Source organism: Dendrobium catenatum, unplaced genomic scaffold, assembly GCF_001605985.2.
Source record: "Dendrobium catenatum unplaced genomic scaffold, ASM160598v2 fragScaff_scaffold_432, whole genome shotgun sequence".
In the NCBI taxonomy this organism is placed as follows: Eukaryota; Viridiplantae; Streptophyta; class Magnoliopsida; order Asparagales; family Orchidaceae; genus Dendrobium; species Dendrobium catenatum.
Genome location: NW_021318894.1, coordinates 249,306 through 262,379, shown reverse-complemented (window position 1 = coordinate 262,379; position 13,074 = coordinate 249,306). Strand labels below are relative to the sequence as shown.

At 33.0% G+C, this 13,074-nt stretch overlaps 1 protein-coding gene across 2 annotated transcripts in view; it reads left to right on the top strand.

Moving 5' to 3' along the window:
• Positions 1-7,394: 7,394 nt before the first annotated feature.
• LOC110092639 (probable cyclic nucleotide-gated ion channel 5) overlaps positions 7,395-13,074 on the top strand; it is a 92,411-nt gene continuing 86,731 nt past the window's right edge. For both annotated transcript variants that reach the window (XM_020817282.2, XM_020817281.2), the window contains exon 1: positions 7,395-7,737. The gene's annotated coding sequence lies outside the window, so the exon portion shown is untranslated. The remainder of the gene's footprint in view (positions 7,738-13,074) is intronic.

The window sequence follows — 13,074 nt, the reverse complement described above, 5'->3', positions numbered from 1 at the left end:
GATATACTGCTTACGGGAAATTCTCCTACATAAATTGACAAATTGCTCTCTGTCTTACACTCTCGCTTCTCCATACGAAATCTGGGACGAGTAAGTCCTTTCCTTGGCCTATAGATCACATATACTTCCATTGGTCTTCATCTGGCTCAATCCATATATGTTATAGAAATTCTACACAAAGCAACTATGGTGGACTGCAAACCGGTAGGCACACCTTTACCGACCAAATTTTACATAAGGTTGAATCTGATTCTATCTATGAACGACCTGAACACTATAGACAAATCACTGGAGCGATTCAATATTTGACGATCACTCGTCCTGATCTTCTCTATGCTGTAAACTTTCTATCTCAACATATGCATCTCCCGCTCCAGTCTCATTACAACCTTCTTAAACATGTTCTTCGGTATGTGAAAGGCACATTATCTCTTGAATTGCCAATTCAACCTTCCTCACTTCAGTTGACCAGCTTTGCTGATTCTGATTGGGCTGCCAATCATCTTGATCGTCGTTCAATCACGGGCTACTGTGCCTTTTTAGGCCACAATCTTATTTCATGGACAGTTAAAAAGCAATCCTCGATTGCTCGGTCTTCCATCGAAGCTGAGTATCGTGCCTTATCTACAGCTGCTTGTGATATAATTTGGCTACGTCGTCTTCTTGCTGAGTTTCAAACTACCCAGACAGCACCGACCAAACTTTACTGTGACAATGTCTCTGCTCTCGCCTTGGCTACTAATCCTATTTTTCACGCTAGAACGAAGCATATAGAGATTGATGCTCATTTCATCAGAGATTTCATTCGGTCATAGCTCATTTCAGTTAATCACATTTGCTCCCAAGATCAACCTACTGATCTGTTCACTAAATCTCACAGTTTTGCTCGCCATACGCAGTTACGACACAAGATAACAATCCAACCTCCTATTGTTACCTTGAGGGAGGCTAATAAGGAAAACTGATATCTGTTATTGCTTATGCATAAGTCGGCTCCCTTTACTGTATGGTTGCTCCACTCTTTATGACATTCTCAGTCCTTATTAAGGAGCATCATCTGATTACTGCTAGAGCATCATGTCCATTGATCTCTAACTAACCGCTCCTTATATACAAGTGTAATGGACACTAAAAGATTAGAGAAGATGAACAATAAATGTTAGGCTATCCATTTCATTGCTTTGTTCTCTTGCTTTCAGTTTTTGTGAATCTCTTGCAGGTTTAGCAAATCAATTCATCAATCATCGCCATTTTTTAATTGTAGAGAGAGACATGCATGGGTCTTACTATCTCATTAAATGTAGAAGTACGTGTCTTCAGAATTTTTTTACTTACCTGATCTATCATCCCTCCATTATTAGGAATGATATGTGATTTTTCAAAGTTTTTAATCATTAATTTGAATAAATAAGTCGACGGATATTTCTTGCTCCATTATAATCCTTCAATATTGATTGATTTACTTGAGTTAAAGTAACAATTGACGCTCCTATGACTTCTTATTGAGCGAGTGGTAGTATTGGTTGAGCTTGTTGCAACACTTGTCGAGTTACTTGATGAATTACATGCATCACTTTAATAAGTTAACTGATCACATTCGTCTTCATTGCGATATGTGCAATGATATTTGGGGTTAGAACATGGGACGTGATAAAGGAATAAGAAGATCTATTTTGTACTCAGAAGAAGAAAAATACATATACAAGTACTATAACTAGACTATATATCAGAATAAATAATTGAAGTAAATAAACTTTTATTTCATTATCATAAATTCAAATGACCATCTATTAATCAAAATAGAAACTAATTCAATCAACAGAGACTTGAAAGGCATAACTGTATAAAGAAAACTATCCAAACATCAAAATAAAGTATATATGAATTACCTATTATAGATTATAGAAATATCAAATATAGGTTACGACTGATAGATCTGTTTCTACGGTGATGGTTTACCTAACACTCTAGTGAGACGTGCTATGAACGATAAATGAATGAGGCATGAAGTATGACCAATCAAACGGGAAGGATTAGTAGCAAATTATCAACATATTAATATAATAATGTCATGTGTCATGGCTACAACTACTGGTTCTTGTACGCTAATGTTACAAATGTATGTGTTTAACGGTTATCATCGCAATAACAATCAAATGTTCATACATGTAATAAAATTAGGTATCATAGTACCTTAATATGACTAATTATCAATGACTTATTGTGCTCAACTTATATCTGGTTATACATACATATCTAAATATTCATAATTGTTTATAATCAATTTTGTCAAACACCCTACATCAAAAAGGTAAACATCAATCCAATGAAATCTAGTGATTTTCTATAAAATTGTAACTATTTATGCTCGTCGATCCGGCTAGAAAATATCAATAGGGTTTTACCGATCTACACATAATTGCATACATGTGTATAAATTTTCTATTTTTGATAGGCAAGTTTCCACATGTGTTATACAATCAAAATGGAAAGTTAGGAATTTAATAACCAATATGATTTATTAAAAGATTAACTATTGCATTTAACAAAATTAATGTGAGTGAATTAAATTTTCTATCACATGAATTAATTTAAATAAATAAGGGGCATGAATAACCATCAATCAATGTAAAGTTGGTTTTACATGGGCTAATATCATTATGATCAATAAATGAGATCTACAATATGTCTATAATAATAAATGAGATTTTAACATCGCATTGACAACCCAAAACATCTAGAAATCTCGTACAAATACTAAGCATAACGCTCATAACAAGGAAAAAGGTATGCCTATCCAATAATAAATAACAATTACTTACAGTAGTTGATACAAATTCTAGATACAATTGTGGTTTGTATGTGGTTTTAATCACCGACGGCAGAGACGGCCGATAATTTCCAGCGATCATAACGCCGGTGACTGCCTGTCAATCACCGGTGGCGTACCGATCGTCAAAATCGCCAGTGTTACCGGCGACCAAACCGTCGGATCACCACCAATGGACCATCGGCAACTGCCCGTAAACCACCGGTTAGATTGCGGCTGTGCTTTGATGCCGGAGTGGGGGCGAGATCTTCGGCCTGAGGGAGGTTATCAGCACCGGATTCTTACGCAGGAGGCGTGATCGTTCACGAGAGGGCGGAGGAGTGGATGCGAGTGTTTGTAGCGAGAGAGGAGAATGCAACGAAATGAAGCGGAATGCTCGGGAAGGCTAAATTTAGGGCATTTTATGGCAGTTTTTTGGCGGTTCAGACCGCCAGAAAAAATTAACTTAAAACCGGCGATAATAGCCACAGGTAAAGCGCCGGTAAAAAATAAAACTAGCAGCCTAACCACCAGTTATTAGACCGCCGCTGATTCCGGTGGCGGTTAATTAAATAACCGTCTGTTAAACCAAAGGTTATTACCGGCGATCTAACCGCCAGTTGAACAGCTGGTATTACTGGCGACTATATAACCGTCGGTACTGGTCGCCGGTAATACCTAAATTTCCTATAGTTATTTCATTTAAAATAATTTTTGCAAATAAGAATATAAAGGGCATATTAATTCAAATATGTGCATTATATTATTCATATTATTCTTCTTCTTCTTATTATTTTTTAGATGCAAGTCGAGAATTTCAACTAATAACAATAAAAAACAAACCTCAATACAATATTATAAAGTGGGATTAACATACATACCATTTTATAGCATGCTATTTACATATCTAACATTCAAACTTTATTTATTTTTTCCTACCGCCCATAGATAACTGTAATATCTAAGTATGTCACTCATATGTTTTATTTCTACTGCCCATACCACCTTATAAGTTTTAATATTTTATTCTTTGCACCCATATTTGATCTATGGATGATAGACATGAAATATTAAAATTTTAAATGTTAGATATGTAAATAACATGGTATAAAATGATATTTATTAAATACCTTATTTTAAATTTAGGAGGAAACTCCCAAATATCCACCCTAACAAAATCTGTCACAACAGCTAATAAATCATTGGCACCATTTCCTTCTCCAAACACATGACTGAATCATGTATTCAGATAAATAATCATACTCTTAAGGTCTGTTTGGAGTAATTTTTTTTAATTGCTTTATGTTTTAGGCATTAATTCATAATTTTATTTGATTATTATTATTATTATTTTTTCATTGCAATTTAGAAAATTCTTTGATGAAAAATATGTTTTACAACAGGAATAATTAAGTTGAATTTTTCTATCAATTTGTGATGTAACTCATTATAAAATCATAAATATTTTCATATGCTTCTATCATTTTTTTAATTAAAAGTATTAAAATATGTATAAGAACAACAACAATAACAACAACAAGTCTTTGTGCCACTACGTGGGGTCGGCTACATGAATCCTTTTTTATCATTGTTCTGTTAAAAGTCAAATTCTTATTTAAATCTAATAAAGAAAGATCATTTGTAATATTTTCTAACCAAGTCTTTTTAGGTCTATAAATACATGTACTCTATAAAAAATAACATTAAAATTAATTTAATTTTAATTTAAACATTTGTAATTAGAGCACTCATATTTTTAACAGTTTTGATAGCTGCTTGATTTAAATCTTAATGAATTATTTTATATTATTTTAAATAAATTATATGGAACTTCCTACATTAAAAGAACTTAAAATCAACTGGAAATTTTCATTTTGTAATTTTTATACTAAATGAAAAACAGGCAAAATCAATATATTTTTCTAATTGTTATGTAATTATTTTATTTGTTGATTAGAATTTCAATTATAATTAGTTGCTCCATTGACTTAATGTTTTTTTAATAAATATTTAATTATTATTGATACGTCATCACAAAATTAGCTTGATCGGGCACGAATCTCGAGGCAAAAAACTAGTTGAAGACTTCAAAAATTAAAATTCGAGAGCATCCAAACTCCGATTTCAACGAGCTTACAGTCAAACTGAGCGTCTCGGAAATACGAACCCAACGACACCAAGATTGACCCAATCCGAGCCCAAATGGGTCCGAATCATGGACCCGAAGTGCTGTCAAATCTCTATCGCCACGTACTTTCTAGCCCGCAACAATTATACTTATTTATAAGTTGTAAGCTATTCATATTTTGATTTACTCTCAAATAAATTCAATTAATATTGTTGATATTTTTTTTAGAACTTTTGAGTCAATTAAAATCAAACTCTTATAAGTTTTTTTTACAAAATAACTAATTATCATTGAATAAATATTCAATAATTAAGTCATCCTTGTTATAATTATATCATTTACTCTCAAATGATTCAAATATTATTTTTAATTAAATGGAAAAAGTTGACTAAATTTATCGGATGGCGATAAATTTTCTCTTTGTAATTAAATGACTTTTTGGGAAATCTGTTAGAAGAAGAACTGTTAGAAATTTATCCAAGTTGATGAGGCTGAAGGTAGTTAAGGAGCTGAATTTTTTGGGAACAAAGATTGCTTTGAGAAGACTTGTAAGTTCAGATTTTAATAATTTGATTGAAAAAGCTGTTGGAAGACTTAACATGTGGGGCAATACATTTATTTCACATGCTAGAAAGTTAGTATTGCTAAATGCGTCTTTTCTTTCTTTACCTATTTTTCTAGCTACTCACTCCCTTGTTCCTTTGGGAGTTTTGAATGAGTTAGATAAAATGTGCAGAAATTTTTTATGGAATAAGAAATGCAGTTTTGGAATCCATTTTGTTGCTTGGGATATATTATGTAAACCGAAAAGTAAAGGAGGTAGAGGGGTGCAATCGGTGCTGGGGAAGAATAGGCCCTTTGAGGGCAAAATTTGCTCTTAATTTCATTACAAATCCATCATCTCTTCTAAACAGGACATTAATTTCTAAATATGATTTTGATCTTTGGAGTGGTGGGAGAAGATGCAATTACTCATCAACGTGGAAAATTGTGGTGAATGGAGCTAAATTTTTACATCCTTTAATGAGATGAAGAATTTGTAACAGACAAAAGGTGAACACTTCAGGTGATGTATGGATTTTGGATAAATGTATTGATAAATAGCCAACTTTTACTTCAGTTTTGGACCATGACTCCTCTACACTTTCTGTGTTTATTTATAATGGAGAATGGAATGTAGAGAAACTTAAACAATGCTTCGAATTGCAGCTTGTAGAGTTAATTCGTTTGATTCCAATTTATTCTGAAGCGGATAAAGATCAATTGGAAATGACTATGAAATGCTCAGGGAAAACTGTTGCAGCTTTAGCCTTTGAAAATTTTTTTGAAGAGGATAAGGAAGATCTTTACTGGAATTGGATAAAGAAAATAAAATTAAGGCCACAAGTTGAACTATTTTGATGGCGTATGTGCAAAAATTTCATTCCATCAAACTGGTATCTGCAATACAGGAGAATAATTGATTATGCTGGCTGCCCGCGAAGATGTGAAGGTGTTGAAAATAATGAACAAGTAGCTGTGAATTGTGCAATGATCAATACAGTCCATCAAAAGCTTGCTGCTTGGAATTTCCTATTGCCTGTTTTCAACTCTCTAGATGAATGTTTAAATGTATTGCGTAAGCTTGCGGTAATGAATCCATTCGTTGGGAATCTTTACTGCTATGTAGTATATTTTTGTTGGAAAAGCAGGAATAAAATTGTTCATGGAGGTCATGAAGATTCTTGCTCATTCATTGCAGCTAGTGATTTAAGCTATACATTTGGATCTTTTCAAGACAATCCGATTAGGGAGAACTAGGAAGCTAATCAGCATGAAATGCTGGGTCATTCATCTTGGCTTCCTCCACCTCCTGGTTGGATTAAGATCAACGACGATGCTTCTCTGAGTGTCAATAATATAACTAGGGTAGAGGGAGTATTCAAAGACTATAATGGACGTACGCTTCTTTGGGGCATTTGGATTCAGCTGTATCCATTGGGATATTGCAAAAGTTGAGATATTATCCGTTCTTTCTTTGAGGAATTATGTTCAAGACTGGATGTTTGATGCTCAGGGGATTATGATTGATGGAGATAATCAAAATGTTATATTGCTTTTTTAGAAGGTTCTTCAAAAAAAATTTATTTCAGAAGAATTTCTAAATCCTAAAGATTTAGATTTTCTTAAAGGCTTTAAACAAGTTCTTTTTCATTTTTCTAGAAGGGAATGTAATAAGTTAGCTGATTTATGCGCTAACTTTGCTCTTTTTTCTGAATTTTTTTGGCAAGATGCTAGTGTTATTAATATTCCTACTTTTCTTGAATTGTTGAAGGAGAAATCTATTTGTGCTTAGTAGTCTGAATAAATTGCTCTTATGCATTTTCTAAAAAAAAAAATTAAATGACTTAATATTTAATATAATAAAACAAATTTCTTTTCACGTAAAACGTATTTTTTATAATGGAAGTCATTTTCCGGCAGTCCGGTCGGTCGTCCTCTTTTCTGCGAACTTTTTTCGGCCTCTCTCTCTCTGTCTTGTGCGCTCGCTTGGTCATGAACACGAGAAATCCCAAGGCCATTTAAGTCGAAGCAGCTATCGCCTCCATCTCAAGCCACGGTTTTAAGTATTGCTCAGGTTAGCTGGAGCGGGCGGCGGTTTTGGGCGGGCAGGAGGCGGACTTTGGCCTATCGATTAAGCTCGCCATCGAACCCGTGTTCTCGGGGCGGTGGAGGGGGCTTTATTGGCTATCTCGACTCCTGGAGGATTTAATGAGACAGGCTATGGAAGGATCATTCTGCACGCGTTTTATTGATTAGGGTACTTTTCTTCTGATATCGAAATACATTTATGGTAGTTATTTTGTGCATTTTTATGTTTCGCTGTCCTTAGATTCTATGCTTGTAAGGGCGGATCTTGGCAGGGTTGGGGCACCGGGGCATGTTTTATGTCCGGTTTGACCGCACGGACTTATACAATTGGGTGACAACCTGATTCTCAATTTCTCTTTATTTATATATGATCATTGAAATATTTAGATTAAAAAAAAAATGATAGTCAGTTTGTAGAGGGAGAAAATGTAACGATATAGATAGACCAGAAGGTATTGTCGATGTTGATGTTTTGCCTACTTGCAATTATAACAGTCTAAAAGATTTTCAGATGACAAAACATAAATTTATTATATCGACTCCATTCATAAATGTTCTTAGATTTTCCTCATCTTATTCACTTTCTTATATTATTACATATCAAGAAACTAAATGCCAACCTGGATGCTTATGAAGCCTCGTACTTTTGAGAAGAACCATCAGAAAAAAAACCCATAGAATTGCTATTAGTTATATAAGCTTTAGGGCTCATATATTTAAGCACCCAATCCTGTAATCCAAAGTGATGCAATCCGAATTTAATTGTTTGTGAAGATGTTTTATTCTATCTAAACTATAAAATTTTGGGAAGTTGCTCAAATGATAAGGGGATTAAAGAAGTTAAATTGTGCTTTTGAAAGAAGATTAATAAAGAAAGTACCCAGTCATTCAATTTGGAATGATTATGCAGTATTTGTGAACTGATTTAATGAATGAATTTACTAATAAAATCATATCGATATGCATATGATTACTGAAATTCAGGATTGCTATAATGAAGCACTAACCAATGTTTAAATTACCTAAGATAGTTACTAAGAAATAAATGAAGTGCTTAGCCAAGGATATTAAAAACGATAATTAAATATACAATTTAAAATTTCATTATTCATTTTTTTGGAGACTTATGCCAATGCTGATAAACAAATTGCTAGGTTTTTCCTTAATAATAAGCATTTTGGTGCACTGTACATTAGAATAATTGTAATAAATGATATTTAAAATCATAAATAATGTATATAAATTTCTAGTTCACAAACTTGGTGCATAATTGTTCATAAAAAAAGAAAAAAGAGACTGAGAAGTTTTAAAATATAAGGGTCTCTAAACATTAAGTATAGATAACAAAGAAACTAATAAAATAGACAATAATTTCTTAGAAACTCCTAAATTTCATTGAAGTTTAGACTGTGCACTCTAAAAATCTAGTAGCTTGAATGCTTTCCACATCAAGGACCTTTGAATTCCATAATAGCAATTGGCCAATAATATTCCAAAATGGCATTTATGAAGACCTTGAGAATAATTGTTAGATTTTTTTTTTATTACGTTCATGTATGGACACAAATTTGAAAGCATGGAGCTTCTAATTGCCGAATGAATTTTAGTTGTAATGTTATGATGTAATGACTAGCTTTAGAATTTCTCATTAGTCATTACATGTATGTTAGGATCTTCATCACTATCCACGACTAATCTTCGATGTGCATGTGTACTGAGATTGCTGATATCTTGAAAGAGACATTATTTGGAGTGTAGTAGTCACATAGGAGGAAGAGCACTCGCCCATTAGGTTTTGCAACTAGGTTAATTCTGGTCAAATTTAAGGAAATATTCATAAGAATTCTCAAAAAGATGCATTTAATATCAAAAGTTTGCTCCTATGCAGCTTCTACTTTCTCATAAGCTTCAATCGATGTCTTGTTTTTAACCATTTTGAATTTCATAGATGTATGCACTTGGCCCTTTCCCTTTAGCATGCGAATTTATCTTGATCATGATCGACTGCATTGCAAAGTGGACTGAAGCCAAAGCACTCACAAAGTATGCTTCAATAGTTATTCATAATTTTATCTGGACCATAGAACCTTACATTGGATACTCATACCCACACCTACCCATGTACCCACCCATACCTAATGGGTATGGGTGGGTATGGGTATGCCCATGGCCTCGTGGGTGGTTGTGGGTGGATACTCATCATCGGGGGATAAAACGATTTATATTGCTAATCATTGTATGTCGTATATTAGCGTAATCCTCACTACGCAGTGCACAACCCTGAACTGTGCTACGACCACGGTAAATTCTAATATGCGGCTTGAAAGTTTGTTGTCAAAGCAAAGGGTAACATGCCTCAAGACCATCAATTCATGGCAGAGTGCTTTCAGAAAATGTGGAAAGTGGGTGGGTATGGCATCCCAAAAGTCACTATGGGTGGGCGTATGTATCCAATGGGTACTCAACCAGGATCCCATTTAGGGCTTTTGTTGGGCCAATATCATATGTCAATATGGGCTTCTAATGGTAGCCATAATCATCACTGACAATGTTACTTGGTTTACTGACTAGAAAGTAAAAGAATTTTCTCTCGACTTTGGAATTCAACTTAAATTTTCTCCCTACATCATCACACAACCAACAATTAAGCAGAGATTGCTAGCAAATTAATTTTGAACATTCTATGGAAGTAAATAGAAGGCATCAAAGGCAAATGGGTTGAAATGCTACTCACTACTCCTAGGATTTATGAATTGCACCTACCTCCATGGGGCGTATTCCCTTCATACTTTTTCATGACTCTGACAATCTTCTACCAGTTGAGTATAACTTACACAAACTATGAGTTGTTATTGCATCAAATTTCAGAAAAGGGAAATTCAACAATCAAAGAGGCTTTATGAACTTGTCTCAAACTATTTGAAGCACTAAAAATATAGGCTCCCTTCTATTAAGAAGTGAGAAAGAGAGTTATCAATTATTATGACATCAAATTTTGTGAAAGAGACCTTTGAATGGTCGAAGTAGTTGCTCAAAAATCTATCTCAGGAAAACTTTGATCCACTTGGAGGAACTTTACATCATCAAAGAACAAGATGTCTCTACAACATACAAACTTCAAACATATGTGGGGAAGTTCATCATAAGAACATAGAGTTGTGAGGATTTGAAAATATTCTACCCTTATTGAATAGGAAGAGTATTTTGAAAAAAACTTGTAAATTGTATTTCAATCAATAAATGATAAGAAATTAACTATTTGAGTTGCTTATATTTTATTTTCCTTAAGTAGAAATTACTACTTAAAAAGGTAATTTAGCATGATCTTATTATGTGCGGAATGTGCTTGAGTAGCTCATCTTGAGAACTTAACAACTTGAACCACTCGAGGAACTGTAGCAAGTTAGATCTAATGGTCAACTTTTGTTTTCTTTCCTTGAAGTGCACAACTTCAATGAGAAATTTGAGAAGTTAATAATATAGATAAAATTGAAGGAACTTTTTTCATACCCTCAACTTGTTAAGCTAGTGACTAACTTACTATGGTAGTTGACTTATATTGTCACAGCTAATGGTTAAGTCATTGTTTGAGATTACTCCCTAAGTGCTACAACCTATAGATAGATGGATAGGCCCTACTTGATGAAGTAGCCCAATTTTAAACTTAAAAACATGAGTTGTATTCAAGGAGAAAAGAAAATTATTGAACTTTTTGTTAGTATCATATTCATTTAGAGATTTCAAATCACAAAGCCACAAATCGCCAACATCCACAAGTCTTATAAGTTGCACTAGACATGATTTATTTATCATGCCTACAATCACTAGTCTTTTATTCACTTTACATAAGCTCACATGTTGAATGCCTACACGTAATCATTATATGTAACACCCCATAGTATCCTTTTAACGGTACATGGAGTATTACCAACATAGACCTTTCATTAGTCGATCATACAATACTTTTGAATATTTGATAATCTTTATAAAACATCAAACATTTCAGTTTTCATACATTTCATCAAACGAAAGCATCTAATAACTTTAAATTTCAACATAAGTTACTTACAGAGCCACTATAAAATCCAAAATAATACATCACTGGGAAGTTTACATATCTCAGGTTTAGACTTCAAACAAAGATAAATACTAACATAACATAACATATGAAATATTTGACAAATTAATATGCTATGATCTTTTCCTTGCCCTTTCCTGTAACAACAACCAGAAAAAAAATTTCTGGTGAGCTATGAGGCTCCATAAGCTATGCAATAAAAAAATATTTAACTTGCATGATTATAAAATTCAGATCATTAAAACATAAATAAAAGTTAAACTGCTTGAGAAAATTTCATAAAAATCTCATTTGACATTAACCTTTATTTTCTCTTAACTCCATACTGAATATCAATTTTTACTCATTAAAAGATTTGATTACTATTTTATAAACATATTCAATGGAGTTAAGGTAAACCTGATATTATCGCTATTGAATAATATAGAGGTCTCTTTTGCCTCTTTAGGGATCTTTTTTGTCCCACCTTCTATACAGGTCACATTTCTTTGGGGCAATTTGGGGCTCCTTTTGCCCCACTTACAATGTAGTTTCATATTTGAGAATCCTTTTGCCCCAACTACACTTGTAAGTCATACATCATATATAGCCAAACTTTAATTTAAATTGATATTCTATACACATTATGTTTTTAGATTTCATACTTTTCACATGCTTCCATACGGATAATTTTGTTGTCATTTGTATACAAAGTATATATGTATACAATATGTAATTGAATTGACATCATTATAAACCATCATCAATTAGGAAAACATTTAGATGAACATATTAAGCATTATTTTAAACTCACATGCTAAATTTATGTGATTGGTTATTTATACTTGAAAACTTAGATAAAAACAACATTTCTATGCATTAAGCTAAATTAATACCATTTACTCTAATGTATTCCAAATTAACTTTCATGCTTATAAATGAAAGTCATCATATTTGAAATATAATTGCATTACTTACTTTCTTGCCGAGTCATCGCCTCCAATTCGCTACTACGAACTCTTCTACGATTGTAAGTCACCCCAAAACTTTCTCTTTGCATGTATGTATCTGAAGAATCCAAACCTTTCAATTGTATGCACTTAGAATTTTTATCACTCTTTAGAAATATAAAATACAACTAAAAATATATCAAAAGTGCTTACCTCCTGTCTCCTTACAATTTCCCTTCTATTCTTTCTTCAGTGTTCTTTGTTTCCTATGAAAGCCAAAATCCCTACACCAACTTCTGACTTTCACAAATCAGCCATAGTATGCTTGCCTTCTCTTCACATCCACAAAAAAAATCATTTTAGCATATGCATACTTTGCTACTTTCTTTCAGTCACTAAATTCCTTCACTGAAATTATTCTTACATACCATATTTCTGTAATTCAGAAAATTCTTTAACTGAATTCTATAAAACAGTGATTTCAGAAATACCTTTTTTC